The 20068-nt window shown below is 31.8% G+C and overlaps 1 protein-coding gene across 1 annotated transcript in view; it reads right to left on the bottom strand.

Moving 5' to 3' along the window:
* The window catches only part of LOC147067414 (polyamine-transporting ATPase 13A3-like), a 123406-nt gene extending 121282 nt beyond the window's left edge, over window positions 1-2124 (bottom strand). Inside the window, exon 1 of the mRNA XM_085953932.1 lies at window positions 1737-2124. The gene's annotated coding sequence lies outside the window, so the exon portion shown is untranslated. The remainder of the gene's footprint in view (window positions 1-1736) is intronic.
* Window positions 2125-20068: the final 17944 nt, after the last annotated feature.

Here is a 20068-nt window from a genome sequence, read left to right as displayed (position 1 = left end):
GTCGACACTCCTTTTATGGTAGCTAAGTAACATACGACCCCTCGCCGTATTAAATACATAGCTATTTTTATTAGACGATTAGACCCAAGAAATACCTATACTAAAAATAATTACACGTGAATAATTATCATTTAAATATATCAATCATTATAATATCGCATTAAATTGCATCTCACAACCACATATTTTAAAATGTTAATATTGTTTAAGGAAAATAGTGACGTGATGTGTTTTATCTCACTTCGCCTCGCTGGGCCCGGGCCCGGGGAGGGCCCTAGGCTATATCCCTGTCAGCTACCCCTTGCCATGGGTTAGGTTATCATTCTTGAATTCATGAATTTTGCCCAAATCGGCTATAAAAATTGACGCTGTTCCCGCCTGGCTTCCAATGAGTAAACAAACTTGTACCGAAAAAACTAACATGCATAATGATTCATTTCGTACCTGCTTACAAATTTCATCAATCAATAAAGTGCCTACCTAGTGTTTTTGTTACTATAAATTCATTTGATGTTAGTACATACCAGACACAGACAGTAATAAAAACACTGACAAGATATTTTCACAGGTTTGACTGAAGATTGAAAATTCTGCGATTCTGATATTTCATTCCCTAGTAATTACATTAAGTATGTTCTCCTACACGATATTTATCGGTTAATTAGCAATCATAATACAATTAACCAAACATTACAATAATATCTCTAATTACAGAATTTTTGAAATGCTTATGTTTTAGATGAGAGTCGATTGTTTGATGAATAGATGAATAGATGAACTCTTTGAAGTTGAGAAGTTGAAAAAGAGTTGAAAATGTCCCTCTGAGACGGACGAAACCGGTCCTAATCTATTGATTAAAAGTGGAATAAGTACTACAAAAAAATACGTTTTATTAAATTAAAACAACAATACAATACAGTTCCACCATGAATTGACAGTTAGCAAAATAAAAGAAAATAGATAAGTAGTCTGTTAAAAATTAAATAATAATATATGATATTGTTTAACTCAACAAAGAAATATTAAATACAGTAGGTATTATTATGTAGTATAAGTAGATATTTGTTCTGAATAATGTAATAACGCACAGGACCGGTTTCATCGGCTTCAATTGAAAATATTATCTTATTGCAGCGGACGAAACCGGTCCTGGTCGTTATTAAATTGTGAGTAATAAGTACTACATCTTGTGTTTTATTTTAATTATTATAATGTCTTTCTAGCAAGAATTGACAATGATTAACCTAATTAAATTGAGTAGATAATTATTACAGGTAAATATAGAACTACAGTATATTATTACAGTAATCAGTTCTGATTGTTATATTATTGGAGAGTAGTAAATTTTAATTGTTTGTACTAAGCACTAAGCAAAACAGTCCTAATATAAATGTTATTTTATGTTAGTTTTATTCTATAGTGCTTATAGAAGATTATTATTATGAATAAGTAGAAAACTACTTACCTGACAATACAATGTACCTTCTTATCACTTACTATAAATTATTATATTCTACGATTTATTACTTATGCATGGTAGGTATCTACCTACTAAAAAACTGCAACTTACGCAATTTACATCTTCAAATGCATTCAAGCAAAACCGTTGCACTATTCTATTGCATAACGAAGTGTGCAATAGAATAGATAACTTAAGAACGCAGATAACGCAAATAATAAACTAATATTTTGTTTTAAATTTTAATGTATCTATACATATTTTTAATTTAACTCACCGAAAGTAAATCGGGTGTCACCGGCAGTGTCCTTTGCTCACAAGAATTGCTGTCATCATTTTTCGGTCACAAAATCAGACGACAATCGATAAAAATCACTAAATAACCACAAATAATTCGAGTGAAAGGGCGCGTGAATCAACTGTCAAAATCGATCCATAGAGTTGATCGCGATAATCAGACGAGCCCCTCATAGAAGGATTCGAATTTCGAAATGTTTCGCTTCGATTTCGCGGGAAGTAAACAATATGAGTGGCATGAACGAGCGAACGAGGGCGATCGAAGCTAAGAACGGCTGTCGCAAAACTGACAGCGCAAACGGCCGTTTCGTGGATTGTAATCCTTCTACGATTGATAATGTCAGCGCGACGAGGAAAAAACTACAACTGCAAGCCAGTCAAACTCGAGGGAGGTCGGTTTCGCCGGTGACTGTGCGACGCTTTCGATTGCTTTCGATGATTATTTATCAAAACAGATTTACGCGTAGCTGTCAAAATTCGTAACCATAGACGCTCGCAGAAATTTTGCAATTGCCACTTTTTATTTTCACAAAAAAAATATGTAGGTACTCGTGCTTGAAAAAATATATTATTATGCTGGTTTTAGGAAAATAATAATTATATTGTGTGTTAACGATATTTACTTAGATATTTATTGAGTAAAATATTGATTTTATATTTGTTAAGTACCTATCTATTTTAGAAAACCATGAAAGACAATCATAAATATTTTTAATTAGGTTCCTGTTCTGAATTTAATTATCAAATTTTACGTAGGTACATCATTGTTCGACAAAAATACTATTATTTTTTTTAATATATAACATTTCAAACCATTCGGTTAGGTACGATTTACAATATCAATCTGTCAATAATTATAAAAGAAATAGGTACTTATATAAGAAACTATAAACATAGTTTATTTTGTATATCAATAATACTAATACAATGAAATTCAACAGTGTAACATGTTGATAAAAATATTTATTGTTCTGCGCACATTGAGTTTGCCAAGTCTTAACCATAGATAAGGGAGGGTTGCTAGAGGGGTGACTCGCTCGCGAATTTATTCACCCTCTCGCGAAATCGCCCGGGCGACCGTTCAAACACGCGTCCGTTGCAACACTCATTCAATGAGAACAATATAATATTATTATTTTTATCAAGACGTTTATTATCATGTCTAAAATGCGGACATTGACAGATATTAGCGATGTAGCTTATTCCCGATACACCTAATTGATAAACCATACATACCTACCTAATTCCGTATATTAAAAAAATATAGATATTATCTGGCAGGTATTTTTAGATTTCGTTGTTACGTCATTGTTAAAATGCTAATAATAAATTAATTGTATTAAAAAATACATCTGTGTAAATAATAATAATAAAAGTAATTATGTTAATGTTTCGTATATTTGCACGCACGTTGGCCAAGTATGTAGGGCGGCCGTCTTTTTATAAATACGACGCGTTGGGTTGGTCGAATGGCTAACAACTATTCTTCGAAAAAACTACTGTTAAAACTTGTTTACGCGGGTACAAGCGTACAACTTTAGAGGGAACACTGCTGTAGTCCATATATATGTTATTTGTGTATTTAGCCATGCCATGTGTATAAAGAAAATCAACCGTTAACAGGTGTATGCTCACCTGCTAGGTCTATAATGTTTGCGGTTGCTCAGATTCTAGTTGGATTCTAGTTAGAAGTATTGTTCCAAAATGTAGATATATTTTTTTCTTATGTAAATCAGGGGTCGTCAACCTGGTCCCTACCGCCTACTAGTGGGCGTTCCAGCTTTCATGGTGGGCGGTAGGGGTTTGTTAACCAAGAAAAACTGTTAGAATTTAGATATGATGAAGAAAATAAACATAAGTTCGATAGTGGTGGATATGAAAACCTATGGCAAAATAAATCTTATATTCAAATATGTAGAAAATGATTTCATGGTTCTATGTATGCAACGTATAAATAAAAAGATAGATTTAACTACAGTATGTAAGATGTTTTAAAAAGATTTATTTTGCCAAACTTAGCGAAAATGTGGCATAAAGTATTTGGTAAGTAATTATTATTATATGCTTTAACGTCTTATTGTAACTCTGCTTTATAAATTTCATAAAGTAAAGTTACTTCCCTACTTTATAAATCACCTACTGTGGAACCGGTGGGTGGTTAGAAAATTTCTCTACTAACAGAGATACAAAAGTGGGCGGTAGATATAAAAAGGTTGATTACCCTGATGTAAATAATATCGATATACATATTAATATATACCACATTATTGTCAAGTTTGATAATTTTTACAGAAAACATGATGAAGAAAACGCGATCCAATATTGTTGACGTAAACTAGGCAATCGACGATAGCAATTGTAACAATAATCACATTATCCCGCGCATTATAAAATCACAAAGTTAAATTAATCCACCAAAATGTATGTAATTTCGGCGTACGTACAATATTTCCATCTCATAAAAATCGTGCTAATTCATTTTTGCTTCAGAATACTCGGGTTTCTTCAACGTCTTAGGATTTACCTTATATTTTGCCTTAAATATAAGCATATCTTTGTACGTGAGTGGCAACGAATATGTAACAAATAGTATTGACAAAAAATAACCATTGCTACGGAACTCCACGTAGGTCGTAGTAGACTGACCTTTGACTGAATATGGAGGCAAATCATGGATGAGGTCAATACACTCACAGCGGAAAACCATATTAATTTTCGCGTAGCATTTGTGACAGAGATAATAATAATATTAATAAATAAATTATTGCACTCGCCGCTGTGTATAGAATTTGTCGTCGAAGTTTATTTGGTTTTGCAACACTATGTATAATATATATTATATATATCAGTGGAGAGGTGGAGGTAGGCTGTTAAGATTCGACATAAATAGTGCACAGTCATACTTATTTGCTTTCGTTGAACCGAAAATGCAATTTTTTTATAGTTTTTAAAATTCAATTAAGCCATGCACCAAACCATAATACTTTTTCAGACATACTTATTTGTTTTCGTTGAAATAAGAATACATATTATTACAGATGGTGTTAGTTAGTTTGTTAAAATTCATTAAGCCCTGCTTAACCAAACCATCTCGATAAAAAATATTCTTCTATCTGTAAAATATCTAAAATTATGTATGGTTTAATGGCATAATGTTGGATATTTTATAGTTACGTGGATATTTGTTGACTATTTATTACCTATTTACAGCATGGATTAGGCAGGGTTATTGAATTTAAAAAAAATAACAAACATTGTAGTCTTATTTCAATGAAAATGAATACGTGTGACTGAAAAAGTTTACAGCCTACCTCCACCCTTCGCTATATATGTACACATATATACATATTATGTATGTAAGGAGGAAAAATTTTATTGTAAGTACCAATTTTTATTAAGTAAAATTGATTCACGTAGGTACACACGGATTATCAAAGTATATATGTTATTAAGGCTGTCGCCAAAATAATTTTGACTATAAACAGAAGAAGCGCCCTTTACGTTGTTTCTGTTATGACATTTGAAATTATTTAGCAAACGCACGAAGCATGATTTGGTAAACTTTACTCTATAAATTTACATCCCTCAGTTGCCATTCTGGTTTTATTATTCGTGCAATGGTTGCCATCACACAACAGATAGTATTTCTGAGTTCCCTGGTTGCCATTTTTATGTCCATTCTATTTACCTACTTACTTGGATGCAGTTATAAACGATTTTACACACATTTTACAGGATTATCCAATTAAATATTAAAGGCAAAGTGTAGTGTCATTGGCTTTTAATATACTCATCGTAATGAAGTGTATTCTCATAAGCCCTGAAAATTAGGCAATACAGGGCAATACATATCATGGCAGTAGTATGAAGTTCTTATACCTAACTTAATCACTGGACCAGAGGTCCTTTTGCTTAAATTTCATACATGGCTCATCGCTATAGATATAATATAGAAAATCTGTTATAATCTTCTTAGAATTTAACATTGTAAAAAAAATGTTCAGATACATGTAATTTCACAACAATCATATCTCGCAAGATACCCTCACTTGACTAGATTCTGTTAGTTTATTAATTGTCCACCATTACACCGTTATTTATTTTATATTAAGTCTCTATTGTAATAAAATAAAATGGTTACATGTAAATTGCACGTTTTACATTTCACCGTAGCACAGTTCGCCGTGAGCTTTCTTATCGGAAAGAAATAACCGTATACTATACGACCATCTCTGTAGCAGCGAGATTCGTGGAGTATTGCAGACAATAATGTTCCTTCAAGAAGGAAAACCTAACCTAACCTAACAAAAATACGACCCAAATAGGTTGGACGGTCCTTAATACAACATTTCACGGTGAAGTGTGATACGGCGAACTGCCTACGTACAAATTTCCGGATACGAAATAAAATATGTTACAGATTCTTCTTAGTGACAGGATTCAAGTAAGTATCTTAAATTCTTGCTAGCGCCTTATCCGAATGCAAATTACCTTGTTTTGAAAAATTCGGAATGGACGATTTGATATTTTGAATTTCACATTATTTTCTTAGGTCAATCGAGTTTTTGATTAGAGAGAAACGACACATTGAACAAATATGAAACTATTGTAGCTGCCCTAGTTAAAACATAAACTAATTAATTATTAGCAGCAATGTCATCGCGTATTGCTATCTTATAATGAATAATTGGTATCTTGGTTACATTTTAATTACAATTGATTCTATATCTAAAGCTGTGTTATATCCAATAGTACGAGTATTTTATCTATTTACTGGATTTGGATCTGATAAAAAAATATTATCATCGTGTACCTAATAAATGTACCTATCAATTGTTTGAGTTTAATCCATAGAATGACGAACATAAAAGATATCCGATAAGGGGGGGTTGTCCGTATATGACGTCATAATATGCGGACGGGAGAGAGGAGTCTGATATTATAATATATGACGACATTGACAAATGACGGGACGAGGTTCTAGAATATGTGACATTTGGATGACCTCTACGAATAGCTTCACAGCCACCATTTAACAATGTCAGTCGAATGGTTGAAAAAATCGGTATTTATGTACGCGCGTTAGAAGTTATACTTCTTTGGCGTAACAAGATACAAACATATGAAAAGCTATCCTCGATAGCTGCCGATAGCAGTCTTGTGTATAGAATAGATGCGCTGAACATTGCAGGAATAAACCTGTAATAGCCCGTAACTTGCCTCTAAAGCAAAATAATAAATGTATCAGATGCTTGACATAAAAGTAGACGGCAGCTCAACTTCGGTGATATATCGCTGCAAGTTCGGACTTATCGTATACGCGGTGTTTACATTTGCGTATATAAGTAGTCGGAATAAGTTACAGGTGAGTGTCGACACACGCAACCTAAATGGCAGATACAAATATAATTACTGTTTACACTAAGTGAATATGGTGTCATACATAAATATGACGATATTAGTGTCAAATGTAAACGTACTATTGCTGTGAATCATGTTGCATGATTTGTGTTGAATTCAACTTCAAAATGTCACTTTAGAATTATTTAAAACGAAAAACAGTAAGCAATAAAATATCAAATTTCGATGTTATCATTATATTATGCGTTATGGGCATTTTTACGTTACGGGTTATTGGCATGCTATGCAGTTAAAACATATAGGTATGTTCTATTAACAGTCAGATTCGGGATAGTAAATATTCCGTTGTTTTAGCTCCCTGCACAATTTGTAAAAAGTTACTTACGGAATATTAACATTAGGCCATCGATATATTATTATCTGAACTGAATTGAAAAATTATGTGATTTTTTCCTCTTCGCCATGATACCATAATTATTGTTTACGACTAACTAATGATCAAGTTATGGCAAGACACGTCATGTGATTGAAAGAAGGTCATTGCCTCTCACATCACATAAATCACACATTATTAATTTCAGGTACACCGAGCCGAATTAAGAAAATTTGTGCCTTACAAAAAAACATATTATTTTAATTGATTTTTTAATAATTTTAATATATTTTTATCAATTTAAAGTATAATATTCCAATTATTAATAATATACCAATATTTGCTGAGAATAATATTTTTTTTTCCAAACTTTTCTAAGCTTCTACAATCCGACTTTTTGCACATTTTCTTTTCATAAGAATTCAGTATGTAGTTTCGCGAGCTTTTCCCACGTATTTTAATTTCTCTTAAGTAAATCTGTATGCGATAACATTCTTTGGTGATTACTACTCTGATTAAAACAAAAATATTATTGTACATTCTTCCGATAAAAATATAGTAACTTTTCACGTTCAGAACTATGTTCTGTTTTCAAAGCATTAAAAACTTCTTTAACATGTTTGTCCACAATTCCCGATTCCTAGGCCTGGTGTATCTATCTATATCATCCATGGCCATCACACCTTGAAGCGCCCCCTACCAATCGCAATTTAATAGTGTTAGTTCTACAGTAGTGTTCCCCAAATGGTATTCTGCAGAACGCCAGAATTCTGCGAGGTAAAATTAAGGGTATTTCATGTATTTTTAGCGTTTTTCGTGTTTTAAATAAATCTAGGTGAATAATTGAATACCTAGTCAGCATTCGTCATCATATTATGAAGTAAGTACTAAATGCGACCCCTTTTTGTGATGCCATTTTAGTTAAAAATAGAAACATTAAAAATAATTATAAAATAAAATTCCATACGTGCATAATCATTTAATGGCTAGAGCTCTGTTACCCACCCCCCTCCCTGTAGGAGCCATGATTTCATCATTCGGACCTGTACATACATAATGGAATTTTGATTTTAGATATAATTTGAGGTAAATTTACATTATTTATGTTTGTTGATAAGTAAGTAATATCTACATACCGTCACCGTTTTAGCAAAACCATCTATGTGCACTTTCTCAAATTGTGCAGGAGAAGGATAAAACTGAATAAAAAAATAAAGTTACATTTAAACATTAAAATTATGAAAAACGCTTTATTATAATCAGAAAATGGTCTAAGATTATTATTTTGTTTACAAAAATCTTTTATTTTTAATACAAAAATAATAAAAATACAGTTTGTGATGTCACATAAGTTGTTTTGACCGTTTTGTTAATACACATAGTTTAATTTATTCATCAAAATGTGAATAATAATAAATTCATGAAAAACTGTTACATAAATAATAGTTGAAATATACATAGTGCATTAGTGATAAATTGCAATATCATTTTATTAATTATTAATGCAATAGTGAGATGATATTATATTTATAAGTTCGTTTACTTTCTATTAGCAGGTTTAAATGTTAGGTTATCGTAGAAATAGTGGTGATCTTTCTCTATTACACTTTTTAATTCCTGAAGATGTATGTATTTCGACTGTGATATTGGCAATGATTCATTATATATATTATAAAAGCTGTTGAATCTCGATGTTTTTTCTCTCTAAAGATATAACTTAGAGCAGTAGCGAATAATTTATTTCGGTTTTGATATCCACACCCATCCGATATTAGAATTATTTCATTGTATTGTCCTGCTTTCGATGAGATGAGACAAATTCATTAGAAGATACATTATGAAGAATGTATATGGTGAAATTGTGTAGTTGCAGCTTTTGTTTATAATACATTTGTGCCTGTGTTTTGGACATAGCAGCACACTTTGGAGATCCATTGTGATTACTAACCGTCCAGTAATACTTCTGGTACTCTCCTTCATTTCATTTTTGGTCTTCTAGCATCTTTTTTTTTTTAATAATGTGGCTATTGTATTCCATTTCTGAAACATTCTTCATTTTATAACTACAGCAGATGGCAGTGATGGCACACTGATCTTTACGTGGTTGGTGGATACTGATTTTTTGGTGGTAAATATACTGGAGTATATTCAGCTGCTTTATGACCATTTTCCAGAGACCATTTTTTATATTCATCATGCATTTGTATTTTGGATCGGAAACACAATTCCACATACACCCTGGAGGTATTTTCTCTGCAATAATGGCTGGGAACTTTGGAATTAGATCCAACCATAATGTAACATTTTTCCACAAATCTCTCCGTTTTGATTTTTGGTTGCACTACCAATTATTTATCTTCAGTCAGATTCTTATTACTTGTCATTGTTGCTTTCAATTGGCCACTGTCATCGAGGCGTTTGTAGTTGTTTATCCAACTTTTAAATTAATTCTCGCCTATACCCTATTGACCATGTAGGCATCTTCCAGAAATTATTGAATATTTCCTGTCTCTCTTTTTGAGAAAGCATCTTTCAAACCGTCGTGCAAGACCATAATGCATAGCATATAACATAGAAACAAACAATGTGTAGCCAAACTGTAAAAAAACATTACACTCTCGATATCAAAATACCATCTATATGTTACTATATATACACATAGTTGTTTTTGTGAACCGTGGTTTTTGAACCTTACACATAGCTGTTTTTTATTTTTTGAAATAACTTCGGAGCGAGTTTACCCAACACATAGATCATTTTACTGGCCTATAGAGAAAAAATAAGGAATGACGTGGTATTTAAAAGTCATTTTTGATAAAAATGACACATAGATGGTTTTGCTAAAACGGTGACGATACATACTAATGGTAAATTATGCATGTAAATACCTGATTAAAATGAAATTATCTTGCATACTAATAATTGCATTATGCTAGCGTCCCATTTGGATGCCAGTAAGTACCAACCATAACTAGTTTTGTAGGTATCTAATTGCAGCATTATTGTCAATGCATATTAATATTTAATTAGGTGTAACAAAATAGCAAAACGTATTGTTTCTTGTAATTACATAATTATAGTGTTTATGTAATTATTACTTGTCTGTCATAACATAACTATATACACGTGTTGAAAATATTACGTTTAAAATACCTACCAACGTAATTTTATTAATTTTTTTTCCAAATAGAAATAATCGCAGTTATTGTTGGATTTTAATAATATTAAAGGGGAGAGGCATGCCAGCAGAGAACGTAGCGGGAAAATACGAAGCTTGCAACTTGAGATTTTTTTTTGATAATTTACAATTTCAACTGTATTAATTAATAAATATGTATCTGAAAACATTATATATATATATATTTTAATTCAAAGATAAACTTATAATTGTAAAAAAATGTAATAAAATGTGAATTCGTTGCAGGGTCACATTTATTATTAAAATTTAGTTTATTAAGTTTTAAATTTTTCGTCGTGTAGATTTTTGACTAATTCATCGTTTTAATATTTTTTATATTTATTATAAAAAACATCGATTTTTATAAAAATCTAAATGTGTATAACTTGAAATCCTTTTTATTTATATCAAATCGAGCTTCAATATTAGGACTATTCCTAAAATAAAAAATTGAATTAAATAATTATGGCTCAGATTCCAGGCGATTAAATTTATATGGAAGAATTTTCTGGTAGGTATGAAAATTCGTCATAATTCATTGTTGACTTGGAGTACCTACTACCTAGTGTCCACAAATTATTTAATTGGTCCAAGCAATCAAATAACGTTTAAACCACTGGAGTAGATAATAGTTTTTTAATATACTCGTTAATTTGTTCTTGCGTGCAATAATCGTCCACGACAACCTCGGGACCGAACCCGATTCGGTTTTTCCACTGGAACCGAACCAAGAAGTGAACTTTTATAATTATTAAGACGTTTTCTAATAGCTTTGTTATGTAAGTATAGAGTTTCAGATGAGCGCAGTCCGCATACGCGAAAACCACTAGGTTCTCATTGAGAATGTAGGTACTGGTAGTTAGGTACCCATAGATGATGATTGCGTTTTACGACGTGGGAGTTTGTGACATTTTATTTTTCCACTCCTTAAATGTGAGTTAAGATAATTCATTTAGGTATCATCTATACCAGGGATGGGATTTTTGCGTACGCATGCCACAATTTCCCTAATATTATTGTTCGACGGTCTGACGTGCCGAGCAGTTTTTAATGGGGAAAAAATAGTTTTTAAGAATTCTATTTAAATAATTACAAGATAAAAATAACTTTGTATATACTTACAACGTTTTTAAATTTTCTGTTGAATCATATAAACTTGACTTGACTAGCTTAAACGATTAACCATGATTAATTTTTAAGTAACATGTTTTAGAAATCTAACCGTATAAAGAACATAGTTAGAATATGCGAACAAATAAAAATATTATGGCAAAGACATGTTAATATAATTTTAAACAATCTAAACCTAATAAAACATAACGTGGCGTGGCTATGACAAAGCAGCTTTATATTACACGTTACACGTTTAGAGCAAAATACTATTTTAAATACTCGTGAAATACTTATTAGAAAAAAAGTGGGATCGAGTAGGATTTTAAATTATATCTTTCACTGTCCGGGTGAGAGCTTTTATCATTCTTCTTTCACCGTGTCACGACCCAGCATTGGGGCATAAGGCAAGCACAAGTTTGCGCCACTCCCCTCGCACGCCATGCACGACACGCCATGTCCCAGCCACGTAAAACGTCTCTTCGTGATAACCTCAATCACCGAAGGCTGCTGTGTCTGCTCACGAACTCGGGTGTTGTAACGTGGTCGTACCAATGTACCCCTAAGTTAGGCGGAGACATCGATTCTCAAAGCTCAAAAGCCGAGACCTTTGAAGCTTAGTTAGATGCCATGTCTCACAGCCATACAGGAGCACAGGTAGCACGCACGCGTTGAATAAACGACATTTGGTCTTCACAGAATACAGCCTTGACTGTATATATAAAACATACATATAGATAGTTACGTGTTTCTAAAATTTTTGTTATTTCAATAAATACTGACAATTTAACAGTGTATGTATTGAATATGGTTTATCCTAAATGTTAAAATTCAATAATATTCATTAGGTTCTTCGACTGGTATTGTTAGGGTACTAGTAGACTGCAGTGATTATCATTTTGGAAATAATTATTGCAAGTATTTGGGTAAGCAAAATTGAACACGTTTCTCATGCCGATCTCAGTATCGACTATCTCTACCGTGCAAATAATGAATTAATCTTTATTTTAATTTCTCAAATAAAATTAGGCATCTTCACGAATCTGCGTCAATGTAAAAACCAAGTAAAGTAGATTAAATATGTATAAAAGCTGGATATAGTATATTAGAGAATTTTTTGAAAATATCCCGCCATAAAATAACCCCGATGTTTTCTCTGTAGTTAATCGCAACGGTTAATACTTTATCATACGTTTCAATAATAATTGAAAGACGCACGAGATGTTATAATATTAAATAGGTAGGTATGCAATTATTTCACCAGCTGTTTAGGTCAAGGTGTGAATTACTATTCGCGCGCAAATCCCGATACGGACAACTCTTCACGTTTTATTGGCAACACTGCAACGTTGATTAACATCGTCCCCCTTCATGATAGATGAACACAATAAAAATAATAATACATTTTGGTATTTTGTTGCCATTGGTAGATACATAGGTAGGTACATACATCAATATAATTACATCGGGTCAGCATAGCCAAGTTGGAAGCGCTAAAATGGTTAACCTACCCATCAAAGTTCGTATATATATATAATATAATTTTACATACATTCTGTTTGTTTCTCACATGTTTTCATTGAAAAAAAAAATATTAGCATTGTTGCATTCAAAGTAAGTATAATTATTATTAGCACCTTTCAATTTTATGTTATTATCATACTGACCAACGTACATTACGACCCAAGGATAGTGATATTATATTAAATTTATATGTTTATAATCAAAACATGTTTTCATATAATGAGATGGAACCACAGAACAGATAATAAATAAAATTCCGATAGGCTATATTCAATACGTTACATTTTGATGCAGGGTTTTGAATGTGTGAGTGTCCTGCGAAAATGAAACACGTGCAATAGTGTGTGTAATACACCAATATTAAATGAGCGTCAATGCATAAACCGAGAGCAGTTGTTAGTATTCGACGTATGGCGTATTCTTGATACGTGTTTAAGTTTATCCCGGATTCTTCCTTACTCGAGATCGGTTACCTGCTACTCCTTACCCGTTAGGTATTTCAGTTCCCATTATTTCTGAGTTCCCTGGACGGAACCTTATGAGGCATGTTCCATTTCGTCATAAGTGCCATTTTTATATGCAACAAACAATACATTTCTTGTTGTCTTTTCAGAATTTGTTTTAAAATTAGTAGATAGATAGTAGACTCGATCCGATTTAGGACGGCAGTTAGCTGGAATAAACATGCTGTCCCGCTTTGAAATTTCCCTCACGCATGGGTCAATATGAATTTAGTACAGCAATAGTAATGCGTGGTATATAATATCAACATTGATCAGTTAAATGTAACATTTTACAAACGTCGTAGGTGTGTGAACATGTTTTAATTTGAACATCTTTTTTATTATTTTGTAGTATTGACAATATAATGGTAATGTCATCAATAATTAAGAAAGAAAAAAAACAAGTTATTAAAGGACATTGTCGTGGACTCATAGATAAACTGATTTATAATATATTTTGCATAATAGATATGTGTAAATACAGTGTTACATATTACGTTAAAAAAGAGGGACAGCATGTCAGATTTAGCTAACTGACTTCATACAGCGGATATACCTACTTAAAGATTGGGGGTCCTTTTTGCTTCAGTTTCATATTTTATGTTTAGGCTCCATTTCTATAGAATAAGGTTTTATTCAACATTTTTGTCTAATCCAGGGGCTCCATTAGCGAGCCAAAAGTCTGAGGACAATAAATCATCCGATTTGTCTATGTTCTGCTACTGACTGTCCAACGGACAGTCAACGAACAAGTAAAAAAGTCGAACTGTTAAATGTCAAAAGTCGAGATTATCGTAATAATGTCTTCCGATAATCCTATCAATTTATTTTATTTACATTACCATTTGTATAAAATAATGTAGCAGTGAAAACAACACAAGTTTGACGTATTCAAATTCAAACTTAAAAATATTGTTAAATCTCTCATTTCATAATAATATGTAAATTAACAAATTAATCAATAAAAATGTTTGAACAATTACAGGTTATTTCGATCCAAATGATTGCGTATTCATGTCAAATCGAATTTACATAGAGATTGACGGACGAATCCTGGCAACTCAGAGAATAAAAAATATCAAACATGTTTGAAATCCAACGAACCTGTCTGTGGATTTAAAAGTCCGCAGATTTGGGGTACCTACTCCACGACGGAATAAGTCTGAAGACTGTAAATCGTCTGACTTGGCGTGCCAATGAGAACAGGCATAAGGGTTTAAGCTAAACGGAATCTTTGGTCACTGGATCCATAGTTTAAGGACCATTAGATGGACGTTGGACGAAATTGGAAAGTATAGGTTGAAAGCCCCTGAGAGGGCGATCCGCGCGACTTGACTATCGCCGATTTACGAACCAGTAGATTGAAACAGCAGAAATGACATCAGGAAACTTTTACGAATCACCTGCGAAGTCTTTACGATAGTCATGTCACCTTAAGAAGGCTTAGAGCAGGTAGGTAACTAGAGCTTGTGATTATCGACTTTTTGTTTCTCGAGAATTCGAGACTGGTATATTGATATCCAGTGACGTCCCAAGACAAAATGCCACCCCTAGGCAGCGCCAAAATGCCTCCACATTTTTTATCATCCTTTCATGACTCCAATATCTAAGAAATGTGTTGTATGGATACATTACTTACAACTTCTGCTTCAATAGACAATATTGCGAGTCCACGGTTTCGGATACATTAAAAAATACACCTGACAACTTCAAAACCGCGAGTGATTCATACACATTTTACATGAAATTAACTAAGTAGGTACCGTACCTATATACCTATAATTCAAATATAATTCGCATATCTGCTCGTGTCATTGCTATTAACCAAAGATGTTACGTCCAAGAACAACGGAAGTAAACTAGACATAGCAAAACAGACAAAAAAATTATAGTCCTATTACAACTTGTATAGTAATTAATACATTTTGTTTCCAACCAATGAGCTGAATTTTTTAATGGAAAGATATTTCCTTTATTCTATATGCTTAAATATTCTACTCGATTTGCCGCCCTCCATGTAACTGCCGCCCCCAAGCGACGCTCAATCTGCCTACCCCCACGGGACGTCACTGTTGATATCTCGATAATCTTAGATGAGTCTTCCGGCCCGAATTTCATTTTAAGTTCAAATTCGAGACCAGCTTTTTTTACTACAATTTTTTTCACCGGAGAATTTATAAAATTCCGTTCCGGTTCATAATTGTGGAGTTTTTAAATTTGCTTAGAAGTACATTTTGTACGATGTACTAGGTATTTAAATGTAATAATATTAAACTATTTTTATTCGTACACAAGATTTAAGAATATAGCATTCGTTATTGAACATACGTAATATGTACATAATTTAGAAAATCACATAAACATTAATTGTACTGAGCGGGACTTGACGCCATCTAGGAATTGGAGATAGTAGGTATATTTTATACATACTACCATCATAATAGAAATAATATAAAATTCGGTGTCAATATTAACAGTTTTCAGACAGAGAACAGTAGACGCACGGTTTCCAATTTCGGCTTGATTACTATTAGTTATTTGAGTGTGTAAGGCACTAGCCTTTCATCTGAGGTCTCTGGATTTGATTACCGATGAATCATAATTCATTTATGTGATTACATCAGTCTGGGTGTTTAGGTGATGGTTTCACTTCTATTAGGGGCGATCCACATATGATGTCAAGACGATTTTGACTATTTTTAGCCTCCCCCCTCCATTGTCACATAACCTTTTACCCCATGTCCCCCTCCAGTGACATTAAATTGATTATATTGAAGCTCAATCCAAAATTTCGAATCCCCAACGGTTTATCCATATAGAGCAGCGATACTCAACCTGCGGCCCGAAACACATTTATTATCAGGAATTTCGTATATCTTGAGATTCGTTTCAACTTTGACGCACAGATAGTGACACCCAGAGAGGATTGTCATTATGGTCCACATCAGATCTGGTATAAGAGTGTTGCTTATTGCACACGATTAATTTAAAAAACACGCATAATTTTTAAAATCTCAAAAATGTTTTGTAAAAAAGCGGGGATTTCATGATTTTTTTCGTCACACCAGTAGTGATGCGGCCCGGCCCGTGTTACTTTGCAAATATATGTATTTGGCCCGAAGAAAAAAAAGGTTGAGTATCATTGATATAGAGAAAAGATAGTAACTAAAGTGGCGATATATATGAAAGCACAAAGGGAAATAATTCTGCCAGTCAGTGCATCAGTTCAGCTGCTCAGTATCGACTACGTGACAATGTTTGAGATTAGAATACCTACTTACAATATGACTTGACAGTGGTTATCCTCTATAAATTTATCCCAACGATAACAAAAACTATCAACTGCCCCAACCCATGATAAAGATGGTGCTCTATTGAGCTTCGCTGTTGTTTTTTGTCGTTATTTTTTCCTTCTATATTTGATAAAGGCTTCAAATTATTTGGTAAGTATATATATGCATTAACAGCAAGTATTTTAATAAAAAATCGAGCAAGTATTTTATTAAAAAGGTGGGAACTATTTAATATGAACAGCAAGTAAAAAATGATTATTGGTAAGTATTATAATATAACAATGGAAGTATTTAAATTATGATAGGGAATTATTTAAACAATTTCCGGGAATTATTTAAATAATTAATGGTAAGTATAAATATCAATTTGTCAGTATAAAATCTATTTTGGACAGATTTTTTCTTTTACAGAAATAACTTATTTAGTAGCTTCCTTATTATGTTAAATTTAGTAGGATAGTATTGTTCTTTCTATCTGGCTCTCCAGAACAGATTGTACTATTAGAATGGTATTTCTCTATTATTTCATCCCTTACGCCCATTTAGTGTAGCAGCATTTGTGTATCTATAAAATGGCTCAATGATGCAATGCGAGTCTCCTGAGCAAGCTTCTAGTGCCTTTAAGATACTATTTCATTTTAACTATCAGCTGTAACTTAACTTAACTGCACCTTCCGAACCACCAGTTGTAGGTAGCTGTTAGGCATACACTCTTGATCTAAGCGCACTTCAAAGATATATGTAACCTTACCTTATGAGATTCAAACCCTTAATCTCTACTTCATCGCGGAGTTAAATAAATTGTAGTGTCTATTATATACATTTTCAACTTTGCAATAATAACAAGACATACTTCAGACTTGTATAGTGCTTATTACATATTATTTTCAGTACCAGAATTAAATAATAAGACAGACTTCAGTTGTTTACAATAAATGTATTTCTTGTGTTCAAAAATTCACAATAATAATCAATTGTAACAAACATATGACAGAATAAAACGTTTTCTTCAATGATATATCAACTACATACAACCTATTACTAAAGACGACAGATGTCAATCAATGTGAATGATTGAAAATGATAATCTAGAATACACACCCAGTCAAACGATAACATAAAAATCTTTTCCTTCAATTACGTACAACCTATTACTAAAAACGTTTATGAAATTCATAAAAGAAAACATAAAATATGTGTTGTTTTTACTGTTATATTATTTTATGCAAGTCTACATATAAATAACACAACATTTTAGGATTATCGGAAAACATTCCGATAATCGCAACTTTTGACAGCTCGATTTTTTTGTTCGTTCGTTGATCAGTATCAGAGCATAGACAAATCGGACGAGTCGACTTATTAATTATTGTCCTCGGACTTTTGGCTCGCCAATGGCAATACGTTTCACGGTCTTGTTTACATTACATGCTGTAATAAATTAACAATATTAAATTATTATCTGATTCGGCATTTACACTAATAGTAAAATAATAATATACATATTATATAAATATTTAGGATACTTACTTAAATTAGTAATTTTAAAAGACGTTGAAAAAAACCTTTTTTGTAGTGATGAGTAAAAAACATGTAAAATATAAAAAATCCACGAACCCTAACTAATTAATTTAACATACAATTTTAATTGAGATAAATTTAATATCATACTATTAATTATTGTTGTATCCAAACTGAGATTCATTTTTTTTTATAAAATTAGACAATAATAGGTAATAAAAATGTACTTAGTTTAAAAAAATGATTTCTGTAATATTTGTAGTACCTACCTAGAGAACCTATATTTTTGATCAATTATTAATTTAATCTTTGAGGTTATTCGCATTTATTCTGTGAAATGTCCATCTAGCTCTTTTTTCTGCACCTCTGCGACTTCTTATTTGATCTTCTTTTAATAATAATATAATCATAAATAGTTTGTTCTTACCGATATTCATGAATGCATAGACTAATATACTTTATATGCGATAATGGTAACCCTAAAATGCCGTGCGCCCCATTGAATGTTTTTTACTTTTCATACTATCAAAATAATAATGGATATTGATTTTATCTATTGGCCCATGTCATTTAAATAATGATTATTTATTTTTACTACAGATTTTTGAATATTATTTCTTGCTGTACCATTATTTTACATTCAACATTAAAACTGGCGGGCTTATACCGATACTTTGAAATAAATACTTACCATTCATTTAAAATTCTGACAGTTGTTATTTAAAAACTTTTCAATATTGTCTATTAATACTTGCTTCAAAAATGCACGCCTTTGATAAAATGTATATTTAAATATTTTATTTCAGATAGGGTGACATCTATCGCCACACAGGAAAGGTTTTAAAATAAATTTTCTTCATTAATAATTATGCATATTTTATTATATTACAAAATTTACAACAGGAATGGAATTAAAATGGTAATATTTTTTTTTTTAAATAAAATAGTGAATAATATGCGTAAATAAAAAATACTATATTATCGTTGAAAGTCAATGGAAGACAATAGATAATTCTGAATCAAAAAGTCGAAAAGTGAATCTGATTGTCATAAGTGAAAAACATAACTTTGTCAGTCACAGTCAGTAAAAAAACCCTTTTATACCATAATAACTTCATAAGGGTACCAATAGTATCCATCAAATAAATAATTAAGAAAATAAAAGAGTAACAAGATTTAATTTATACCGTGGCTACAAGAAGTTATGTTCTCCGCTTACAATACTTACACTCTCGGTTCTAAGAATATGTGCTGTGAAGTATTTTTTACTTAATTATTACTTAGCATATATTTTATTGGTCATTTATAATCACAGAATAATTCTTAAAAAAAGTTTTAAATAAAGTTCATTCAGGTATTTCCATACCTACTAATAATATGTTTAAAGTAAATAAGTAAAACTTGTCAAATTATAATAAATATATATCTTCAATTGATTTTACATCTTTT

The sequence above is a fragment of the Rhyacophila brunnea genome, unplaced genomic scaffold (genome assembly GCF_057557595.1).
Source record: "Rhyacophila brunnea isolate RB1 unplaced genomic scaffold, BYU_Rbru_1.0 scaffold_4, whole genome shotgun sequence".
Taxonomy (NCBI): domain Eukaryota; kingdom Metazoa; phylum Arthropoda; class Insecta; order Trichoptera; family Rhyacophilidae; genus Rhyacophila; species Rhyacophila brunnea.
Note: the sequence above shows the minus strand (reverse complement) of the source record. Positions and strands in the feature narration are given on the sequence as shown.